General features: G+C 37.4%; 1 long non-coding RNA gene across 1 annotated transcript; it reads right to left on the reverse strand.

The window, feature by feature from the left end:
- Nucleotides 1–3,184: 3,184 nt before the first annotated feature.
- Nucleotides 3,185–23,949, reverse strand: LOC148121128 (uncharacterized). Its single transcript, XR_015738492.1, has 3 exons — nucleotides 23,856–23,949; nucleotides 20,009–20,109; nucleotides 3,185–3,766 (listed from the first exon to the last, which is right to left on the reverse strand). It is a non-coding gene; the product is annotated as an uncharacterized LOC148121128 (long non-coding RNA).
- Nucleotides 23,950–25,319: the final 1,370 nt, after the last annotated feature.

Genomic DNA, 25,319 nt, shown 5'->3' on the forward strand with positions numbered 1-25,319 from the left:
ACATGCTGCTCACTACCCTGGAAAATGCAAGTTCCATTAAGGCTGAACCCCAAAGATGTCACCCTAACAGATGTCAGCCCAACTTGTGGCTATGACACCACACAATATACAAATGCATCTTTATGTTTAAAATTAAATAGCTATAATTCTTCCTTTAAACTTGAGATAAAATTAAAATAAACTTAAGATAAATTAGTGTTGTCTCTTCTTTCAAAGTTTTAGATAGATTGGTTAGGTCATAATTAGTCATTTATAAAGTAGTACATAGAAAATTAACAACCCTAATAATTTGTGAAAGGAATTTAATATTTTTAGATTATCTAATGGACATTTGTGGTGAAGGTGGGATGTTGCTTAGCAGGTGTTCTAGTAACTAGTTGCCCCAGATATTACAGAGTGTCTCATTGCTGTACTTTTTCAGGTGTAATAATAAGCCCATATTTATGTAGTACATCCTGAGTCATGTCACTAGGATTTTATATAATTTTTAATATCTTATTTAAAAGCTAATTCATACTTATGTACTTTTCCACATGGGAATGTAGGTCTCATAATCCCTTGTAACACTTTTCCTAGTCCTTTTTGATAACCCAAACTTTCTATTACAATTTTGATTCTGAAGAATGGGTATCATTAGATGTGGGAATATAGATCTCTGCATGAGTCCATTGTAGGAATTCTCTCTATCAAAATTAATCAGAACATGAGTAACATGAGGCTGGAATACTTCCATAGTTCTGGGCATATACATTGTAATTTTGTAGCATTCTGTTTAATCTTTTAGAACTCATAGTTCTCAACCCCATCAGGGTTGAATTTACCCCCCATAACAAGCCATTCAGGTAGTCATTATTCCATGGTTGTAATAGAAGCATCAGTCACATTATAACTAATTAATACTGTAAACATATTCCCTTTATTTTTAAATCCAATAATGGTTTATCATTTTCCTTTTGTAGGGTGTTTAACTGTATATAGCATTACTTGTACTGAGCCATTGCTCACAAAGCACATCTCTTTGTGAAGAGCTATATAGACAATACTAATAACTGCAATTTTTCTTCTGTCTTAAATGATCAATTTGTAGGCACTGCAATGCCCCTTGTTTAATCTCCATCAATAACTCCTGCATGGTGATTGCATTCATTGATAAACTACTGCAACCCCATAAAACTCAACTGTTTGAGGCAGGAAAGTCCCCAATATTCTGTGTGTAACCTTAAAGGACATTGAAGAGAGGAAACAGCAATACATAAGGGCACGGACTACCAATAGCACCACTCCTTGAATAGCACCTTGTAGCAAAGGACTAGACTGATTACAATCTGAAGTCTGGCATCAATGTTGTTATTTCTGCATCGAAAGCCTTTATTTGGGTGGGGACTTTTGGGGACCCCTCAACATGTTTCCCTATTGTAACTGGTATTTGTATTGTTGCTGGGCAATAAATTTCCATTCTGATAATATTTAGTAAAACATTTCTTAACCCAGTGTTTTCCTTTCTTGCATATAGGAAATAAAACTGGAGCTCATTGATTCTAAACTTTCAATTGCAGTGTCGATTTACATTGCTTCTTCAAGTGACCACTTTGCTAACATATGTTTTTGTATTACATAGATTTCTATACTAGCTAGTTTTACTCATGTTTATAGATCCATACATTTCTATTGAACTTCAGAAAATTCATAACATTTTATATCTCTTTTTTTAATTTCATTAATTCTTAGCAATCTTCACTATCATTATCAAAAGCTAAGTGTGTTAATATTAACTCTTGAATTTGTTACACCTTTGCTTGATTTTAAATAGCGTCTTTGAGTCTCTCTATGAAACCAGCATAAGTCTCAGAGGAACTTTGTATATTTTTTATATCTACCTAGACCTTAAGTCAGATTCCGTATCACCTCTCATTCAGGCAGCAATAGAGAGAGCTGCCAGAAGCATATTATGCAGCTGAAAATCTGTTGATACCCACCTACCACTCTCCGTCAGCATTTCATATGTGAAATTTAGGATTAACCCTCAGTCATAGCCACAGAAATATTCATGGACTTTATCTGCAAACCATACTGGCCACTGAAGAAGTTTGAAACGGCTTAGAACCTTCTTAGCAATTATAGAAAAATCATACAGCAACCACTGTGCACTATTGTTCCAACCAAAAGGATTCATAACTACATGGAGCAGGAGATCCACAGGAAGTACAAGCCTTCTTAAAATATTTCATTTCATCCATGTCTAGTCCCTGATAAACATTTTGATTTTGTTAAAATTTCACTGGAAACACCAAGCTGAGTTTATGAGGTCAGGGAGGAATTTGCAAATAAATTCCTTCTTTTTGTCATGTCCAAGCTTGTCTAGATTGGAAAGTTAGATTTTTTGATAGGCTTCCTGAAATCCTGACCAAAAAGTAGAAAGAATGTAAGATTGGGTTGATTATCAGATTCCTTACCCAATGCTTCAGGATCATCTTTAAGCAATACAGGAAACATTTTTAAAGGAGACTCCAAAAAGTGAGCTGCAGGAGCCATCACCTGCATCATTAACAGTGGTGTCATATTTACTTTTGATTCTACCTACACTGGGAATTTTTTCTCTTTTTGCCTTCTTTACTAATTTTAAGATGCTATCATCCAGTTTATATTCATGCAAGGAATTAGCTATCTCTTCCTCATGACTAATAACCTCCTTATCTTCCTTTAGTATTTTAACAGTCTAAATCAATCCCTAACTGACACCAAATTGAATGGGCAGCTCTCTCCCTTCTTTGTATGCCTTTCCAATATTTACTGAGACTCTGTCTAATACTTCTTCATCTAAAGGAACTTCTCTTGGAAACTTGTGGTTATAATCACAAACAATAGTCAACTCTTTTCAGAGAATCAGACAATGTATACTCTGAGGGTTTAGAAAAGTCATATGAGTAAAGATCACATAAGTTGAAGTTGTATAAAATCACTACGACAAGACATGTGAGACAAAAAAGAAATGTTTTTCCATGGAGTCTTACTTAGGTTTCTATTGCTGTGAAGAGGCATTATGACCATGGCAGTTCTTGTAAAAAACACATTTAATTGTCGTAGCTCACTTAACCATTATCATTATGAATGATTGTGCAGATAAACATGGTGCTGGAGCTGAGAATTCCACATTTTGCAGGGAACAGGAAGTCCCAAGATTGAATTTAAGAAATATAAGCCTAAGGAAAAGCATTCCTCACAGGTTCTAGAATGTTTCCTGCATAGTACTGACACATAATAGGGGATTTTGTCATACCTTGAAGGTAATACAGTCCGTTGATATCAGAGTTGAGGTTCTTTCTGGTTGAATGAAGGAACAGAAATGCTAAAATATACCTTATTATCAATATGAATATGTATAGTATAAAGGCAATCTTTTAAATGCAAAACTCTTAAAGGCCAATCTTTAAATATAGCTTTGTATATTTAGACAGTTTAACATTATCTGGAAAACAATAGCAAGCTTATCTGTTACACCTGGGTGGAAGGTGCAAAACACATACCGAGAACAATCTTTCATTTCGAAGAAATTGAGATCACAAGACTCTTTCCTGTTTTCTTAAGAGTGTTCTCTTAAGCACTCAGAATTCTTTTCATGTTACTACATTCCTGGATCACGTTCCAAAAACTACACCTACACTATACAAAATTGCTCCCTGGATGGGCATTTTCCTGTTGATCAACACGATGGCATTCTTGTAAAGAATTCTCGACCAGAGAGGATTGTGGATCAGGAGTGGTTGTCCTAAATAAACAATCAAAGATAAAAACTATAAATGCAGTGAAAATAGCATAGAACAGATGAATAAAAGTAACCCCCAAAGCATTTAAAATATAATGGTGTTAAACATACACTATTAGAACTGTCAAAATATGAATTATTAGTAATGTGCTATTATTCTCTGCTATTGAATTGTATCACCATGGGAGTGTATTAAATATTTTCATGAATCATTAGCTATGTCATTTGTCTGAACATCTCTGAGTAGCAAAATGATGATTATGTTCAACCTGTCTGAATGTAATATTAAGCACAGATTCTGCTGGCACAATCTTCTCAGTCTCTCAGGAGTTCTCATTATTTACCCTTTCTGATGTCTTCATTCCTCCTATGGAAGGTATTTGCCTATGTTATATATAAACTTAAAAAGATCTATTTTTACAATACTCTTTTTGAAATTATAATATAATTGCATCATTTTAATCTTTGCTTGACTCACTCCAAACCTTCTCATTTTCAAGGTCCTTGCTTTCTTTCAATTCAAAGCAGCATTTCTATTAATGTTGTTACATACATATATGCATATGTTAATGCATTTATATTCCTAAATATAACTTTTCAGTCTGTATAATGCAAAATTTGGCTCCAGCAATAAGAACTATCTAATCCTTAACAGGTAATTTGGAGATTTGATGGCAAAATACCAGACACCTTAGGATCCAATACCAGAGTCTACAAATGGCTCCCACAGAATGACCTTCTAGGTGAGACTCTGGGAACAAACCTATTGTAGTTGACTTTAAAATCCTTTATATTACGATTAGTGAATGTATTATCTATTTGAAAAAACAGGTTCTGGTACTCAGTTGGTCTTTTTTTAATACTCATTTTTTCTTATCTACCATGTACCCTTTGTGTTCAACTGGGAATCTGTATTTCATAGTTCAAGTCACAAGTCAAAGCAAAACTGCAAAATATCTCTCTGTCAATTTAATTTCTTATTGCTCTTAGTCAGGAAAACATTTCACCAAAGTTATGAGTATAAGAATCTTCCCATAGGTTTTGTTGGGAAGAGGAGGGAGGAGAAACAGCACTGTGGTGTAAACTAAACAAATAAATTTCATTAAGAAAAAAAGAATCTCCACGTAGAAAATCTCCTTTCAGTTCCTGATAGTTCATGTATAAGACTGCTAATTAATGTCAACCTGCATTCATCATATTCTAGGGGATCCAAAAACCAAAGCCTTTGTAAGTCATGGTGGAGCCAATGGAATCTATGAGGCGATTCATTTTGGAATCCCTATGATTGGCATTCCTTTGTTTGGAGAGCAGCATGATAACATTGCCTACATAGTAGCCAAAGGAGCAGCTGTTTCATTAGATTTCAGAACAATGACAAGGTCAGATTTGCTCAGTGCACTGGAGGCCGTCTTAGATAATCCTTTGTAAGTATAACCTTTTAAAATGTGTATTTATTGTTGTTTATTTATCATTTATTGTGCTTTTTTACTGATGGCCAAAGGAGCAAAAATTATCCTGAAAGCAAAAGTAAAGGAAATTACAGAGACAAATTTGGGCATGATTCAGAGTCATAGGAATTTCCCTCTTTTTCTTATTACATTTTATTTCCATGTCATGCTTTATATTTTTTACCTATGTAAATCAAACTGGTCCTAAATGTGCAACCCTTCTACCTCATCCTTCAAACTGCTTGACCAATAGGTATATGCCACTAGCTCTGGCCAATTTTTATTTTCAATTCTTTTAGTAAAGTAATTGGTTAGAGTTTAAGGATAGTATAAAATTTAAATGGTCAGTAAGTGAAGTGAAATGAAATGGTAGGGGTGGTGCCAGATGTATTACACCTAGAAGCCAAAGGAAAATATTGCAACAGAGAAACTTGAATGTTATAAAAGAGATAGGTAGTTTTTATGGACGTTGTAACTTTCTACATAGAAATAACACAGGTATTAACATAAAAGTAAATATATGGTTAGATATTTAAATTAGCAAACTGTTTTAGGATAATCAAATAAGAGAAACTTATTATTGTGATGCAAATTAACATGTTGATCATTATTTTTCTTTGACTTACAAAACCCATTTGAAAGATCTTTCCTGGAAAAAAGGCTGTATCTCTCTAACTTTCTGCATTATTTTAATGCCTATAAAAATGTTTGGTGGAGTTAGGACCACAGTGAAATCTACCTCTTTTCCTGTTAGCATGGTTACTGGTGTCATTCTTATTCATATCTTTTGTAAGAAGCTGCTTGTTTGTCCCAGTCACTCAGACTCGAAATAACCAATCAGAAACTATATTAATTACAACACTGCTTGGCCTATTAGCTTATGCATATTTCTTGCTAGCTCTTATATCTTAAATTAACCCATTTCTATTGATCTGTGTATAGTCACGTGGTTTTGGCCTAACAGTAAGGATCTGCCATCTATCTCTTCCGGGGGCAGCATGACTTCTCTGACTCTACCTTCTTTCTCTCAGAATACAGTTTAGTTTTCCCTGCCTAACTCTGTTCAGCCCTGTTATAGGCCCAATATGCTTCTTTATTAACTAATCTTATTCACAGAATACTGTGGATAACCTACATCAAAACATTGTTTAGGAACCCATGTTGTTGAGAATGACTATTTACGCCATATTTATTCAAATTTTGTTAGAGACATATGATGTAGGAGGTCCTTCTGTCTTTGTTTACTTTCATTGGTTAATAAAGAAACTGCTTTGGGCCCTTGATAGGGCAGAACTTAGGTAGGTGGAGAAGAAAGAACTTAATTATGGAAGGAAGAAAGCAGAGGCAGGAGAGACACCATGGAGCCACCAGAATCAGACATGTAGAATCTTTCCTGGTAAGCCACTGTCACGTGGTGATACATAGATTAACAGAAATGGGCTAAATCAAGGTCCAAAAGTTAGGCAATAAGATGTTAGAGCTAATAAGTCAAGCAGTGATTTAATTAATACAATTTCTGTGTGATTATTTCGGGGTTAAGCTAGCTGGGCAGCTGGGACAAACAAGAAGCTCCTTCTCTCTGCACAGGCCTATGTTGATAAAAACGACTATTGGTGAACCCATTATTCAGATCTTGTTTAGGTATCTATGTTGTTGAGACTTAATGAGTGTAGTTTATCAAAGAAGCAACTTCGCAGCAGTTATCTTGTCCCTTTGGGTTTTGCACTATTTTTGTTATTATTATATTATAAATAATACCAATCAAAATTCCCAATTCCTCCCCCTCCAATTTCCCTTCTGTTCCCCCACACACTGTCCCACCACCCCCTCCAGTACAAAAAGAGATCAAGGCACCGTGCCCTGTGGGAAATCCAGGGCCCTTCCCACTCCATCCAGTCTTAGGAAGGTATGCATCCAAAGATACAGGATCCCAAAAAGCCAGTACATGTAGTAATGACAAATCCCAGTGCCATTATCATTGGCCCCTCAGTCTGCCCCAATTGTCAACCACATTCAGAGGGTCCAGTTTGATCTCATGCTTGTTCATTCCCAGTCCAGCTGGAGTTGGTAAGCTCCCATTAGATCAGTCCCACTGTCTCAGTTAGTGGACCAACTGTTCATGGGCCTGACTTCCTTGCTCATATTCTCTGTCCTTTTGCTCTTCAAGTGGATCTTGGGAGTTTAGTCCAGTGCTCTGATGTGGGTCTCTGTCTCTGTCTCAATCTGTCGCTGGACAAAAGTTCTTGCTGATATTCAAGATAGTTGTCAGTCTAACTACGGGACCAGGACAGGCCAACTCAGGCACCCTCTCCTCCACTGCCCAGGGTCCTAGCTGGGGTCATCCCCGTGGACTCCTGAGGGTAGAAGAAGGAGAAGAACTCCAGCTCAAAGTCCCTTCTGTGTTTAAAATCTTTCATCCTCTCTACTATTTTGAACCACAAGAGATACTTTTCAGGAACGGGATTTCAAGTCAGTGCCAGATCAGTGCTCTCTTGGCTCTGCTTGTGAATTAAATGCTCATTCAGCAATAGAAAATTAACTTCCACCTTTGGAGAATAAGCAGCATCAATAGGCTTTATGTTTAGGGAGTTTCATTGACAGACTTGGCCAACCTCTTAAAAATAGGATTTCTCATATCTGATATTGGCGTTAAAGTTAGGTGTTCTTTGACTCTTGGATTGAGCACCATCAGTCCAGAAGACAAAAGATTATTAAAATTATATATGTATATATGTATACATGAAATTGTATGTGTTATGGGAAATTTGGATAAATTGTTAACAATAAAATTCTTCATGTTTTTTTATGACATTCTTATTGGTAGTTAATTACAGTCTATCCTTTGTATTATCCTCCCTCTCCCTTCCCTAAGAAGCCTCCCCTCTTCCCATTTACCCATCAGATAAGTTACAATACAAATTTTAAATAAATATGGCATGCATAATAAGAAATAATGATTATTTAATCGGAACAAATACACAGTTCTCTCATTTTGCTTTGCAAATAAGAGGACAGTAAGTTATTATTATTACAATTGCTATTTTGCTACATAAAACCGACATTAGAGTTGCACTCATGTCTCTATATTACCCTTTTCATTTATATGTTCATCAATAATTATCTCAGCATATAGAATCAAATGCACCCACAATACTTCAGGGTGAGATTTTTTACAACTCTTATTTCTAAAATTACAGTGATAACAAAAATGAGTATCAACAATAATTGCAAAAACTAGGCTTGAAAGATGATTCTGTGGATAAGGGAAGGTCTAACCTAACAGAGGACCAGAGTTCTGTTTCCAATACTCACCTCAGATGGTTACAAAAATCTGTAACTCTAACCTCAACAGATCACATAACACCCCCCCCACACATGCACACACACACACACACACATATTTAAAAATGATAGCAAATTTTACTCTGATTATACTTTACAATGAGAATAATGAAAGTAATAAGAAATTCCAGTAAAGTAGCAGAGAAGAAAATTATTCATCCTATTAATTTTATCAAATATTTGGTAACCTTTTTGAGAAATAAATAAAAGCAGTGATAAGTAGCAATTAGAACCTATTATAGAAACCAGGAAACATTTACAATTAAACCACTAATCATTTATAGATGTACCATAAAAATCTCATTTCAGTCTTTATCAAATTTACACAGATGTACCCCACCTTGGACACTTAAAAGTTATTTGCCTTCTAATTTATACATCCTGATACTACTATGCAATTTGCACACAAAATTTACTAATAATCATATATATATATATAAAATATGATATATGTATAATATATAATATAATATAAATAAAATATTATATATAAATATAATATATAAATTATAAATATATAAGCTTTATATACTGAAGCTTTGTATACTCAAATGATATCTTATTTTGATTTATTTTGATTTCATACTTAGCTATCTCCAAACTCTATTTTAGGAATATTTGATTTGTTATTTTTCTTTTTACATGCTTAATCTTACATGCACAAGGAGTTCAGTCTTGCCTCTGAAGATCTTCCTAGTCATAAACATAAGGCATACACAAAAAAATTATAAAGTACTTTTTTTATATTTTATGTAAGTTGATGTCCATTTTTGTTCTTTCAGCTATAAAAAGAATGTTATGTGGTTGTCAACCATTCACCATGAACAGCCCATGAAACCCCTGGACAGAGTCATCTTCTGGATTGAGTTTGTTATGCGCCACAAAGGGGCCAAGCACCTGAGGCCACTTGCACAGAACCTCACCTGGTACCAGTACAACTCTCTGGATGTGATTCCTACTGGCCTGTGTGGCAGCCATGGCTTTTCTTTCCATAAATCCTTCTTATTCATTTATCAAAAGTTTGTAAAGGTGGGAAAGAAAACAAAGAGTGAGTAGAGCTCATTGAGAAGGCACATGAACTATATTTCAGCATCGTTCTAGTTTATGAACGGCCTTCTGAACATTTACTGATTACTCTACCAAGGCATATCTTCATTAGAGGGAAAGGAAGAAATAATGCAATTATATTATAATCTCACAAAATAAAACACATAATGAGAAGAAAAAAAGCTGAGAAAACAATAAGGAACAACCTAGTAAGCAAATTTCCTCTATGGTATCTTCTTCAATTCTGCCTCCTGAGTCCCGCCTCGAACCCCTGGTCTACCTTTCCTCAGCAATGGACAGGGAACTTTGAGATAAAATAACCCTCTTTTCAACAAATAAAGATGAAAAATTTAAAAATTCAAACAAAGGAGAGGCCTGAGACAGGGACAGGCCAGACATCGTTATGATGAGCAACTATGTGGTGGAAAGATGAGACAGAAAGGGAAGTTCGAGCAGTTTGTTCCCTGTGAAGCCAACAAGGAACGGCCTTATGTGAGAGGCCTGAACTACCATCAGAGGCCATGGTGTTATCTGGACCTGTGCTGCTGCAGAGGACCATGGCTGAGGTCATGGCCCTTCTGTAGCAGGGTTCTGTGTCAATGTCCGTGCAATGTGGACCTCCTTGATCTGGGCTCCCATTAGAGGCCATGATGTTGTCTGAGTGTGGTGCTGAGCTTCTCCAACCCCTCACCAGCCACTGCACAGTAGCAGCACAAGTAGCGATACAAGTGCAGGTAACAGTCAGGCCCAGATTCAGGGTTTTGATCTGACCCATCCAACATCTACTCCATCTGCTGCTGGAGTCAAAGGAGGGGCAGGTCCTGCAGAACCAAAGTTGCAGGATCACCATGAAAGATGGCAGCAACAGAATAGCCCAGAGGAGTCTCAGGAATGATCCAGCCTCAATAGTGTAGCAGAGCCCAGAGGCCTTGAACCAGTCCAGTGACTGTTGCAGTGAACATTCAAGTAAAGCTGTTTGTTTAAAGAGTACAGCATGTGACACCCATGAGACACTGCAGCTTCTACCATGAGACATTTTTATAATTTTTATTTTCTATTGTCTTTTGGGTAGGGAAGTTACAAGCTTGGAAAGCAGATATGGAAGGACTGGAAAATAATTGGGATTGGGGTGTATAATGTGAAATTTACAAACAATCAATTAAAAAATGTGGAAAAAATTCAAACAAGGAATACCCTTATTCTTTTATAAAATATTAGTGTGAAAATATTTTGCACAAGTAATGATATCATCCTGATATCCCTCCTTATATTCACACAAGTTGTGTTTGCAACTTGGTGTTGGGTAATTACATGTGTATTAGTTAGTTCAATAATTAATGAAAAACAATACCTGAAAAAAAATTCATACATCTTATCATAATATGCTACTCATGATTGGCTCAGAACAGGAAAGACAGAAAATGTAAGAGAAGATCAAGAAAAAAATGAGATTGTGTTGTAAATGACGGTGAAAGTTGTAAATGCAGTTTTTTGTTTTTGTTTTGTATTACTGGTCAATTTTACTTTAATTTTTAATTTGTTTTTATTAATTTTTTCATTTATTTTTCATATAAAAAACAGTTTCTACTCCGTCTTGTTCTTCCATACCCTACATTCACCTACCAACTACCCCACATCTGTGCCTCCTCCATTAAAAGGGGCAGGTCCCCCATGGGAGTCAGCATAGCATGGCCTATCAAATTGAGAGAGGACCAAGATCCTCCACCTCCATCTAAACAGGGCAAGGCATCCCAAAGTATGGAATAGGATCCAAGGAGCCAAGTCCTTGTCTCACTACTAGGGACCCCACACACAGACCAAGCTACACCTACTTGCAGAGGAACTATATTGGTGCAATGCAGGCTCCCTAGCTGTTGGTACAGAGTCATTAGCTGCCACTAGCTCAGGTCTGCTGTCTCTAGGGTTCCCCTGCCATGATTATGATCCCCATGTCTCTATGAAAATGATAAATGAGATAAAGAAAGTTCTATGTTTTATTAATTCAGAAATATACTATCTGGCAATAATCCTTCCCCATTTAGCATTTTTTTTCTTTTTTTTATGAGAAAGTAATTTTATTAAATTATAAAAGTTTCCATTTCTGCCCCTCCTCCCAACACCCTCCCACTTCCCCCATTCCCTCTCCTCCTCCCTCTCCATCACTAAGAGCAGTCAGGGTTTCCTGCCCTGTGGGAAGTTCAAGTTCCTCCCCCCTCCCTCCAGGTCCAGGAAGGTGAGTGTCCAGACAGACTAGATCTCCAAAATCCAGTCTATGCAGAGGAAACAAGTCCCAGTGTCATTGTCAATGGCTTTTCAGAAAGACTCCGGGCCAGCCACATTCAGAGAATCTGGTTGGATCGCGTCCTCGTTCAGTCTCAGTCAACTGGCCTTGATAAACTCTCATTAGATCAGCCCCCTTGTATCAGTGGGTGATCTCATCCCTCGCAGTCCTGATTTCCTTTTTCATTTTCTTCCTCCTTCTGCTCCTCATTTGGACCTTGGGGGGCTCAGTCCGGTGCTCCAATGTGGGTCTCTGTCTGTATCGCCATCGATCGTCAGATGAAGGTTCCCTCTGGTCTTGCCTTCTTTGCTCACGTTCTCTTTCCTTCTGCTTCTCGTTTGGACCTAGAGAGTTAAGTCCAGTGTTCCAATGTGGGTCTCTGTCTCTATCTCCATCCATCGCCAGATGAAGGTTCTATGGTGATAAGCAAAATATTCATCAGTATGGTAATGGACCAATGCCAGTTCAGGCACCCTCTCCTCTGTCCAGAGAACAATCTGGGGATCTCTCCTTGGACCTGGGATCCCATTTATAATCAAGTCTCTTGTAAACCCTAAAATGACTCCCTTAGTTGAAATATATTCATCCGTGATCCCATATCCATCCTTCCTCCCTCCCCCCATCCCAGTCCACCGAGCTTTCCCCATTCCTCCCCTACTCCCTTCTCTCTAACCATCTCCCCTTCCAACAACCCTCCCACCCCCCATGCACCCGAAGTTACCTGGGACTCTTGTCTATTTCCAATCTCCAGGAGGATAGCTACATGATTTTCATCAGGTTCACCTTCTTATTTAGCTTCTCTAGGACCACGAATAATAGGCTCAAAGACCTTTAATTATGGTTAGAATCCACTTATGGGTGAATACATACCATATTCCTCTTTTTGGGTCTGGCTTACCTCACTCAGTAAAGCATTTTCTATTTCCATCCATTTGCATGCAAAATTCAAGATGTCATTGTTTTTTACCGCTGAGTAAAACTCTAATGTGTATATGTTCTACACATTTTTTAACCATTCTTCTATTGAGATTCACCCAGGTTGTTTCCAGGTTCTGGCTATTACAAATAGTGCTGCTATGAACATAATTGAACAAATACTTTTGTAGTATGATAGGGCATCTCTTGGGTATATTCCCAAGAGTGGGATTGCTCGGTCCTGAGGGAGGTTGACTCCCAGTTTCCTGAGAAACCACCACACTGATTTCCGCAGTGGCTTCAAAAGTTTGCATTCCCACCAACAATGGATGAGTGTTCTCTTCATTCCACATCCTCTCCAGCATAGGCTATCATTGGTGTCTTTGAGTTTGGCTATTCTGACAGGTGTAAGATGATATCTCAAACTTGTTTTGATTTGCATTTTCTTGATCGCTAAGGAGGTTAAGCATGACCTTAAGTGCCTTTTGGCCATTCGAAGTTCATCTGTTGTGAGTTCTCTGTTCAGATCAGTATCCCATTTGTTAATTGGGTTACTTAGAGTTTTAGTGTCTAGTTTCTTGAGTTCTTTGTATATTTTGGAGATCAGACCTTTGTCTGATGAGGGGTTTGTGAAGATCTTCTCCCAGTCGGAAGGTAGCCTTTTGGTCTTACTGACAGTGTCCTTTGCTTTACAGAAGCTTCTCAGTTTCAGTAGGTCCCATTTATTCATTGTTTCTCTTATTGTCTGCGCTCCTCGGGTTCTGCTTAGGAAGTGGTCTCATGTGCCTATATCTTGTAGACTACTTCGAACTTTCTCTTCTCTCAAGTTCAAAGTGGTTTGATTAATGTTGATGTCTTTAATCCATTTGGACCTGAGTTTTGTGCATGGTGATAGATATGGATCTATTTTCATTCTTCTACAGGTTGACATCCAGTTATGCCAGCACCATTTGTTAAAGATGCTTTCCTTCTTCCATTGTATACCTTTAGCTGCCTTGTCAAATATCAGGTGTTCATAAGTTTGTGGGTTAATACCCGGATCTTCTATTCGATTCCATAGGTCGACTTCTCTGTTCTTATGCCAATACCAAGCTGTTTTCAATACTGTTGCTCTGTAATAGAGTTTGAAGTCAGGGATGGTAATGCCACCAGAAGTTCCTTTATTGTATAAGACTGTTTTGGCTATCCTGGGTTTTTTGTTTTTCCATATAAACTTGATTATTGTTCTCTCAAGATCTATGAAGAAGTTTGATGGGATTTTGATTGGAATTGCATTGAATCTATAGATTGCTTTGGATAGAATTGCCATTTTTACTATGTTGATTCTCCCAATCCAAAAGAAGGGGAGGTCTTTCCATTTTCTGGTATCCTCCTCAATTTCTTTCTTCAAGGACTTAAAGTTCTTGTCAAATAGGTATTTCACTTCCTTGGTTAGAGTTACCCCAAGATATTTTATGCTATTTGTGGCTATTGTGAAAGGTGATGTTTCTCTGATTTTCCTCTCTGCTTCTTTATCCTTTGTGTATAAGAGGGCCCCTGATTCTTTGGAGTTGATCTTGTATCCTGCCACATTACTAAAGGTGTTTATCAACTGTAGGAGTTCTTTGGTAGAGTTTTTGGGGTCGCTTATGTACACTATCATATCATCTGCAAATAACGAAAGTTTAACTTCATCCTTTCCAATTCGAATCCCCTTGATCCATTTATGTTGTCTTATTGCTATTGCTAGAACTTCAAGCACTATATTGTAGAGGTATGGAGAGAGTGGACAGCCTTGTCGTGTTCCTGATTTTAGTGGAATGACTTTGAGTTTCTCTCCATTCAATTTGATGTTAGCTGTCGGCTTGCTATATATTGCTTTTATTATATTTAGGTATGATCCTCGTATACCCAATCTCTCCAACACCTTTATCATAAAGGGGTGTTGAATTTTGTCAAATGCTTTTTCAGCATCTAATGAAATGATCATATGGATTTTTTCTTTCAGTTTATTTATATGAAGGATTACATTGATAGATTTGCATATGTTGAACCAGCCCTGCATCTCTGGGATGAAGCCCACTTGATCATAATGGATAATTTTTCTAACGTATTCTTGGATTCGGTTTGCCAGTATTTTATTGAGTATTTTTGTGTCAATGTTCATGAGTGAGATTGGTCTGTAATTCTCTTTCTTGGTTGTGTCTTTGTGTGGTTTTGGTATCAGGTAACTATAGCTTCATAAAAAGAGTTTGGCAATGAATCTTCTGTTTCTATATTGTGAAATACATTAAGGAGTATAGGTATTACCTCTTCCTGTAAGTTCTGGTAGAATTCTGCATTGAAACCATCTGGTCCTGGGCTTTTTTTGGTAGGGAGATTTTTGATAACAGCTTCTAATTCTTCAGGACTGACAGGTCTATTTAGATTGTTTACCTGGTCTTGGTTCAACTTTGGTATATGGTACTTATCTAAAAAAATGTCCATTTCTTTAACATTTTCCAACTTTGTGGCATATAATCTTTCCTAGTAAGATCTAATGATTCTCTGAATCTCCTCTGTGTCTGTGGTTATGTCCCCCTTTTCTTTTCTGATCTTATTAATTTGCATATTCTCTCTCTGCCATTTGATTAATTTGGATAGGGGTTTGTCAATCTTGTTGATTTTCTCCAAGAACCAGCTTTTTGATTCATTGATTCTTTGGATTGTTTTCTGTGTTTCTATTTTGTTGATTTCAGCCCTCAGTTTGATTATTTCCAGTCTTCTAGACCTGCTGGGTGAATCAGCTTCTTTTTTTTCTATAGCTTTCAAGTGTGCTGTTAAGTCTCCAATGTGTGCTTTCTCCATTTTCTTTAATTGGGCACTTAGTGCTATGAACTTTCCTCTTAGCACTGCTTTCATAGTGTCCCATAAGTTTGAGTATGTTGTGTCTTTATTTTCATTAAATTCAAGGAAGACTTTAATTTCTTTCTTTATTTCTTCTTTGACCCAGGGGTGATTCAGTAGTTGATTGTTCAACTTCCATGAGTTTTTTGGTTTCCTTGGAGTAGCACTGTTGTTGAATTCTAACTTTAATCCATGGTGGTCTGACAAGACACAGGTGGTTACTAATACTTTTTGTATCTGTGGAAGTTTACTTTGTTACCCATTATGTGTTCAATTTTCTAGAAGGATCCATGACCTGCAGAGTAGAAGGTATATTCTTTCCTACTTGGGTGGAATGTTCTATATATGTCTGTTAAGTCCATTTGATTCAATACCTCCAATAATTCTCTTATTTCTCTGTTAGGTTTCTGTCTGATTGATGTGTCCATTGGTGAGAGAGGAGTGTTGAAGTCTCCTACTATTAGTGTCTGTGGTTTGATGACTCCCTTGAGTTCTAGAAGTGTTTCTTTTACATACATAGGAGGCTTTATATTAGGGGCATAGATATTCAGGATTGAGACTTCCTACTGATGAATTGTTCCTGTTATGAGTATAAAATGTCCATCTCCATCTCTTCTGATTGATTTTAGTTTGAAGTCAATTTTGTTGGAAATTAGAATGGCCACACCTGCTTGTTTCTTAGGTCTGTTTGCTTGAAAAACCTTTCCCCAACCCTTTACTCTGAGTAGATGTCTGTCTTTGTGGTTGAGGTGTGTTTCTTGTAAACAGCAGAATGTTGGATCCTGTTTTTGTATCCAATCTCTTAGTCTGTGCCTTTTTATAGGTGAATTGAGTCCATTAATATTAAGTGATATTAATGACCAGTGGTTGTTGACTCCGGTTATTATTATTTTTTGTTTGTTAGTTTAATAGAGTTTGTATGTGTCCATTCTTTGAGTTAAGCTGGTGAAGGGTCGCTAGATGTCTGAGTTATTGTAGGCAGTGTAGGCAATGTTGGATTCCTTGGGTTGCGATTTTCCTTCTATTGCTTTCTGTAAGGCTGGGTTTGTGGCTACGAATTGTTTAAATTTGTTCTTATCCTGGAATATTTTGCTTTCTCCATTGATAGTGAATGATAGCTTGGCTGGGTATAGTAGTCTGGGTTTGCATCCATGGTCTCTTAGTTTCTGCAGTACCTCTATCCAGGACCTTCTGGCTTTCATGATTTCCATAGAGAAGTCCGGTGTAAGTCTGATAGGTTTACCTTTATAAGTTACTTGACCTTTTCCCTTTGCAGCTCTTAATATTCTTTCTTTAATCTGTACGTTTTGTGTTTTGGTTATTATATGGCGAGGCGATTTTTTTTTTTTTGATCAAGTCTATTCGGTGTTCTGTATGCTTCTTGAACCTTCAGAGGAATATCATTCTTTAGGATGGGAAAGTTTTCTTCTATAATTTTGTTGAATATATTTTCTGGGCCTTTGATCTGCAGTTCTTCTTTTTCTTCAATCCCTAGTATTCTTAGATTTGTTTTTTTTATTGTGTCCCAGATTTCTTGAATGTTTTGTGATAAGAATTTGTTGGATTTACTGTTTTCTTTGATCAGAGCATTTATTTTCTCTATGTTTTCTTCAGACTCTGAGATTCGTTCTTCCATCTTTTGTATCCTATTGATTATGCTTGATTCTGTAGTCTCTGTTCATTTACCTAGATATTCCATATCCTGCCAGCCCTCGTTTTGTGTTTTCTTCATTGCCTCCATTTTAGTTTTTAATTCTTGAACTGTTTCCATTACCTGTTTGATTGTTTTTTCTTGGTTTCCCAGTGTATCATTCACGGATTTACTAATTTCTTCGAACTTTTTGTTATATTTCTCATCCATTTCTTTACTCATTTCTTCAATCTTTTTGTTATACTTCTCATCCAGTTCTTTAAGGGAGTTGTTCATATCCTGTTTAAGGGACTCTATTGTTTTCATAATGGCACTTTTTTCCACTTCTTCTGAATTAAGAGGTTCAGGTCCGTCTGTTGTAGTGTTGTTGGTATCTGGTATTTTCATGTTGTTTTTTAGATTGTTGGAGGAGTTCTTGCCTTGGCATCTGCCCATCTCTTCCTTCAAATGCTCTCTATTGGATCTTCTGGTACCAGGTCAGGTTCCCTTGGTGGGCAGGGACTTCACTGACAGAAGGCCTACCTTTCCTCAGGCAGTCTATTGAAACAAAGGCACTCCCTCCTGCCGGGCTGCACTCACAGCCCAGGCCCAGCATGCAAGTGAGCAGCTGTGGGGAGATCTTGTGGCCCCAGGGGGAAGGGGGAAAAGAGGAAGCTGTACCTGGATGAATGCTGGGATGGGATTCAGGAGAACTCAGAAGGGTGGAGCCACCACTGCAGGGTGACCAGAAAGTTGAGGGGGGCGGGGAAAGTCTGAATTCCTCCTAGCCGAAGCCCTCGGGGCCAGGAGCAAACTCACCCCTCCTCCAATTGATGTCTGCTAGAAGTTCACTGCCTCTTGGTGGCCAGGAATGTGGCTGAGCTGCCTGTCCTCATGGAGGCTATCAAAGCACAGGAACTGCCCCTGCTGGGCTGAGACTACAGCCCAGGCCCAGCGTGCAAGGGAGCAGCTCTGGGGATATCTTGTGGCCCCAGGGGGAATGGGGGAAGAGAGAGAGGTGTACCTGGATGAAGGCTGGGATGGGATTCCACATTTTTTTTCAAAGATCAAAGTTTATGGTTAAGGTTGAATGTTGACTCAAAATTGCACTTTTCTCTTCAGCTGTACCATTTTGAATTAGGCAAACAAGAGTGAGGAAGTAGAGAGAATGGCCAGTGGTCTGCCAGGAGTTGGGCAATTAGAATGTCCACATGAGATTTGTTTTTTTGAATATGTTCGGTTTATTCACAACAAACATTTCTTGTAATATCATGTTAATAAAAGTTTAACAGATATCTTACCAAGCAGGGAAAAGTTGCCACTCAGAAAATGCTGCTTCAGGGTTCCATTGGGAAATCTCCTCCCGTGAGGATGCTTAGAAAACTATGGTCTGGACCCATGCCATGGTGAAGTCCTGCAGCTGTGTCAGGCCAGCACAGCAGGGGTTCCCGAAAGTCTTTGAGAGCACAAAGGGGAACGTGTGAGCTTAACAACAGTGCTGGAAGTTCGATGGTAACCAAAGCTAGGGTCACACACAGAGTCGAGTTTCAAAGTCTTCAACACAAAGGCTCGAGGAAGTGCTTCTCAGGAGGATCACATCATATGATCCACAAAATCTGATCATATTTGTACTGCTTAAATATTGGAACAGTCAGGTCCATGTGCTTCTTAAAGAATTATACAGAGAGAAATGTGGACAAAACATACTCTGAGCCCAGGAAGCTATGCAGCCAAGTGTTTGCTTGTTGTTCAGCCAAGTGTCTTTAAGGAACCAAAAATCAGCTGCATAGGAAAGGATACCTGTATCTTTGTCTGAAGTTGGAAGATGTAAGAGAAAGAGTAAAAGCAAAAAGTAAAATCAAAGCAAGTCATAAAGCCTATTACACTAGCAAAGTACAGACAGTACTTTGGGAAAATATAATAATGTGTGTTACAAAACCTCAAACTCTGACAGTTATAATGAAGTTTGTATATTGTAAATGATAAAAAGTGTTTTGACTTAATATTGGACATTGCATTTTAGCAGATTTGGAAAGTAAACATGTTTTGAGATGGTGTGTCTAGAGCTGGCTGAGAAAATTTTGTTGAGTTATGTTAATAGATACTAACCTTTAGATTACTAACTACCCTAGTGATATACTAAGATTTAATACCTGCATCACAACTCCACATTTATTGCTTTGTGTTTCTGATTAGAGCTCACAGTTCTGAGAAGTCAAGTGGAACTCATGTATTACTATAGGAGTATGAGAAGCTGACCTGAGGATATTTTAAATCCATTGCTTCTGTTTTATGTTCTTATGTATATACAAATTCCCTCTCTGGTAATTCACTCACCTGGGCTGAAAATTTAACACTAGTTAGGATTATTTTCCGACATTCCTTCTTCTTTGTCCCTTCCTCTTCTCTCTATCTTTCTCTTTATTTCTCTCTCTCATTCTCTCTCTCTCTCTCTCTCTCTCTCTCTCTCTCTCTCTCTCTCTTGGCAGACATCTGCAAATCACAGAGTAGAACATCAATGTTTCAGTGGCTTGCTTTCTATTAGCTCTTATATGTTCCGCACTGACTAATAAATATTGATAAAGACAGACTCTCCGTCCAGTTAGTGACTTCTAACAAGATCTTGATAGTCTGTGTCATCCAAAAGTTTAAGTTTAAAAAACCTGCATTCTAAGGGCTGATTGTGATCCCATTCTGGTATTATTAAATGTACTCACCTGTTTACTTGTCTGATGTTCTAGGATTTAGTTTCCAACTTCCTGACCTATGTTAGAACTTTTACATGTAGACCGCTCACTCATTTCCTGACCATGCATATCTGAAATAATCACACAGAAACTATATTAATTGCAATACTGAGACAAATAGCTTAACTGTATTTACATATTAAATTAACCCATTTCTATTATTTTATATCCCAAATGATGCTCGTTGTTTACAGTTAAGGTTCAGGTGTCTGTCTTCTTTTGGTGTTTTCATGGTGTCTCTCTGACTCTTTCTTATTTTCTCTTCTATGTCTGCTTGGAATTTGTGCCTTGCTCTATTCTACCCTGTCATAGGCCCAAGAAGCTTCTTTGTTAATTAACCAAAAAAGCAACACATATACAGAAGGACTTCCCACACCAAGAACTGGATTCTTTTTATTGATGTAAGATTATGTACATGTAATTTTGTGGATTCTGTGAGTTTTTATTGTGCCATTTCTTATTATTCTAAACAAATGGTCAAGGGAGCTTTCCACATTTAAATTCAGAGTCAATCATACACATATCAGTTAGCTTTTATTCATTATCAAAATAAGAAATTTAATTTTAAAAGAGTTTCTCTTTTTTCTTGAGTATATATAATGTCTTCTGGCTTGCTGTATATCTTTCATTATTTACAACAAATAAAATTGGACCTAAAATTTCTATTCTAGTCCTTTACTTCTATTGCGGCATATTTTGAGTCTAGCATTTGATCCATTTTGACAGGTGTACCATAAAAATCATAGACATTGGATATGATTTATTTTATGCAATTTACATACAAAATCACTTCACCAAAATTTGAGGAATGTTCACAGGAGTTCAATAGATTAGAAGTGACTCTAAAATAATGAAGCGTCTAAAATGTAGGACTTCTCAGAGCCTTCAATATCAGATGGTCGTAATTTCATTACTTGGGATATAAATTATGAGTACAATAGTTGCCCACTATACTAATGGCTACGAAAAACTTGCTAATTGAATTTATGAGCCACTCAATGAGAGAGAAATTATGCCAGGTACTGGAAATCTAGCTAACTGCAGCTGATGACATCATAGATATATGAGGAAAACTTACAACGAACTTTATTAAACTAGCAAACACAGATGAGAGCAGTGTTCATCCATCTTAAAAAAAAAAGCTAAATAACTATTTGCAACAAATGGAGACCATACAGAAAATCATAACCAATCAAAATACAAAGCACACATGATTATTTGGTGCCCATCTCCAACCAACATTTCCACAACACAGCACCCACTGTTAAGGCTCAGGGAACATTGTGGAAAGGGGACAGAAAAAATGTAAGATTCAGAGAAACAGGAAGTCTTCTGTGAGATTTCCCTTCCCGATGTCAAGGAAGCTACATGCATGAAATCTCATTAACATGGATGCTTAAACATGATCTGAACGAGAAGTAGGACACTATATATACAACACTAAAGGGAGAAATTGCATATGTCCCCAACCCTAGACAAAGAACTGGAGACAACTAAGAAATACTCAGAGTCGGAGGAATAGTCTTCCCTAAGGAACAGTTCCCATATTGGTTATCAAGTCCCAAGTGGTGCGGCCTGAAACAATCTACATAAGTGTAACATTATGTGAAATTAGCAGATTATATTTATATATTTAGGTAAATATATATATATATATATATATAATATCTCTCTTTCTTTGTGTGTATGGTGCTGCGTGTACATGCATGTGCTTGGGTGTGTGTGTGTGTGTGTGTGTGTGTGTGTGTGTGAGAGAGAGAGAGAGAGAGAGAGAGAGAGAGAGAGAGAGAGAGAGAGAGAGAGACCAAGGCAAGGGTACAGAGAAGAAGTTGAAGGAAAGAAAAGAGGGGAAAACATTTTAATTTTAAAAGTTAACATTAAAATGTAGCAGTGCTATTGCAGTAGGTTTATATGTTGCAGATGGCCTAATAGGAGTACAGAGATTACCCAGTCTCTTTGAAGCCAGTATGACTATGTCACAAGCCAAATTGCAAGAGACGGTACTATAGAAGTTGTATTGTGAAAACCTTTCTTGGGCCAGATCATTCCATGCTGTACACTTTAAATTGGAAGTGTTTATCGTGTGGCATTGTTTGGGGGGACTTTGTAACCTGACTTTGATTTTATCAACTTATGGTAAAATATTCACTTGGAATATCAGGAGATGTTTTAGACTTTGGTCTTTTAAACATTGCTGGGACTGTTAACTGAGGCAGATTTACAAAGTCTCAATGAATGCACTTTAGTTTATGACACTATGGCATCAAAGAGTAAACTTTTTTCTTGGCAATAACTTGGTAGAGTTCTGAGTTACTGGGAAAGAGATGCACACACAATAGAAAATATTGATTGTCTATTTGAGAGGATCTAAGACACTTTAGGAGTCAAGCTTCCAAACACTTTGTGGATTAAGAAGATAATAGAGGTAGGAAAGCTGTTGCTTTGTCTTTGTTGTTTATTAAAAGATTATTTAGTTATTTATTCGTTTGTTTGTTTGTTTTGGTGTTCACAGGATAAATCTTTCACAGGACTATGGCAGGCAGTTGTAGCTGCTGGGAGGTAATGACTACACAGGTTGAGTTAAGGCGAGAAGAAATTTATAGCATTCCTTCTTATGTATAGGGTCACAATTAAATTTCCTCTTTTAAAATGTTACTTCAGACACAGATATGGTTATATAAATCCCCCATCTTGTGAGGATCATTCAACTGCCCATCATTCTCAGCATATTGAGTAGACATGCTTCATTTATAGTTGTTCATTGTAAATAGGAGCTTCTCTGATTAAGGATGAGAGTAACATTTTCTCATGTATTGAGGGCAGTAGGCAGTCATTGTTTGCTATAAGGAACAGAGTATAAAAAAGGGTAAATTTTATTTTCTTTGGATCATGATATATGCTAAGTTAAAAATTTGGGTTTCATTCATTTGTGGTAAGGTTTTTGGAGGCTGCTAGCCTCAAATAATGACAGAGAGAAGTCTTATTAATTATGAAAGCTTGGGCTTTAGCTTAGACTTGTCTCAACTAGCTCCTAACTTAAATTAATCCTTTTATATTAATCTATGTTCTGTCACATGGTGTTAGCTCTCTTTCAAGTTGCACCTTTTGTTTCCTCTCTATCTCTCCTGATGTCTCCCCTGCAACTCATTTATCTCCTCCTACTTCCTCTCTCTACCTGGAAGTACCACCTATACCCCCTGTCTAGCTATTGGCCATCCAGCACTTTATTAAATAAATCATAGCAGTATACCTTCAACCAATATATAAATGTTGTGGGAGTAACTTCCGCTGCCTCAACCAATAGTCACTGAAATACGAGCCCACAATGCAGCGGGGAGCAACTTCCGCTCCGTCAGCCAATAGCTGCTGAAATACCAGCCCACTGGGGCGTGGTATATTTCTCTTTTAAAAAGAGAAGCAGTTCCGGATCAGGCCCTCTTGGTTCCGGCTCTTGGTTCCGGTGCTTGCTCCTGGCTCCTGATCCCGGCTCCTGCGACTAGGCTCCCTTCCTGATGGTTTATGGTGTATGTAAGTTTTACCCCCCAAAATAAATAACCCCTTAAAACATAACTGGTGTGGGATTGATTTGCCGACAATTGGCGCCCCACGTTGGGCGCCATTTGTAACATGAGGGGCCGACTTGTTGGGGTTTTTGTTCCACCCGGTACCCCAGAGCCGGCATACCCCAAGGAAAATCACACACAGGACTCCATAAGATTATAAACTGATTGGCCCATTAGGTCAGGCTACTTATTAGCTCTTATAACTTATGTTACCCCATTATTCTAATCTATGTTAGCCTTACATGGCTCAGTACCTTTCTCAGCTGGGCAAGTTACATGCTGCCTCTTCAGTGGTCTGCGCAGGAGTGCTCAGGGAGCTCTGCTTCCAGAATACTCCCAGTCTCTTTGCTCCACCCCTACTTCCTGTCTGGCTTTCCCACCTATACTGCCTGCCTGGCCAATCAGCGTTTTATTAAAATGATTGACAGAATACAGACAATTCTCCCGTATCATATAAATACCCCACAAAATTGCCTACGAGTATCAGCAATATGTGAATGATAGGAAGTACATCATATGCACACTAGTACTTTTCAACAAGTTATTTATCAAACTTTGGGGGGATTATAGCACCTTGTATGCAAGAAGAAATTAGGGTATACATTTTATATATACACACCAAAGAAATAATACTGATGTCAACTGCTTATTATCTGACTCAATTTCTGTATGTACTAGTTAATCCTAGCTTCATTTTCTGATTTAAAGGATAAATACAAGCTGCAACAAGGCTAGATAGGTTCTCTTATACACAATTTTAAGAGGACTCAAAATATGTATTGAAGATTATTGGGGGGGATAGAAAAACACGGGTTCAAGAGAAGGTCCAAAGTTGAATAATACTTCAGCAAGAGGTTTAATTCCATGTAGCTGATAGTTAATGAAAAGCCTGAGCTAATAAGTCAATCAGAATTCTAATTAATACAGTTTCTGTGTTATTATTTGTGTCTGGGTGTCAGGAAATAAAGGAGCAGTCTCTGTTCATAAGCATAAATTTACAAAGAGACATTCTACTGATATTATTTTGTCTTTAGACAATACTTGGTTTTACTCTAGGTCTCTGGGCTATCAAGTCTGTAATTCCTGGTCACCAAAAAGTGTTGGGTATGGTTTCTGTCTGGTAGAATGGACCTTATGTCAAATAAAATATAGTTGGCTACTCCACAGGTTGTGTGCTACTTCACTAAGGAAAGTAGGTCTATCTAAATTGCTTGTCTGATTTTGATGTACGTTAGGTGAGTACCTAACAAGAATATTATCCATTTCTTTAAAATTTTCCAATTTGGTGGAGTCATAGGACATTTATAACTGGTAAGTTTTGTTTGTTTTTTGGGGGGGAATATTGGCTGGGGGTGGCGTGTATTTAATAATTTATTTATTTATTATTTTCTTCTCATACAATATATCTCAAGCACAGCTTCTCCTCCCTCCACACCTTCTAGTTGACTTTAAAGTATATACTTATGATTCCCTGCATTTTCTCAGTGTCACTTGTTAAGTGATTGAAAGTTTTATTAGGTATAACAGTCTGGGCTACCAACTTTGATCTCTTAGAATCTGCAGCACATGAGTTCAGGCCTTTCTGGCTTTTAGATAATATACATTGTTATTAATTAATCATTCCCAGGATTTACCTTATAAGACTAAGAGTTTGTAGTTAATAATTACCCTTTTATCAATCGCTAATTGACCTCATTTATCTGAGTTTGATGATGAAT

The sequence above is a fragment of the Myodes glareolus genome, chromosome 8, assembly GCF_982192425.1.
Source record: "Myodes glareolus chromosome 8, mMyoGla1.1, whole genome shotgun sequence".
NCBI lineage: Eukaryota > Metazoa > Chordata > Mammalia > Rodentia > Cricetidae > Myodes > Myodes glareolus.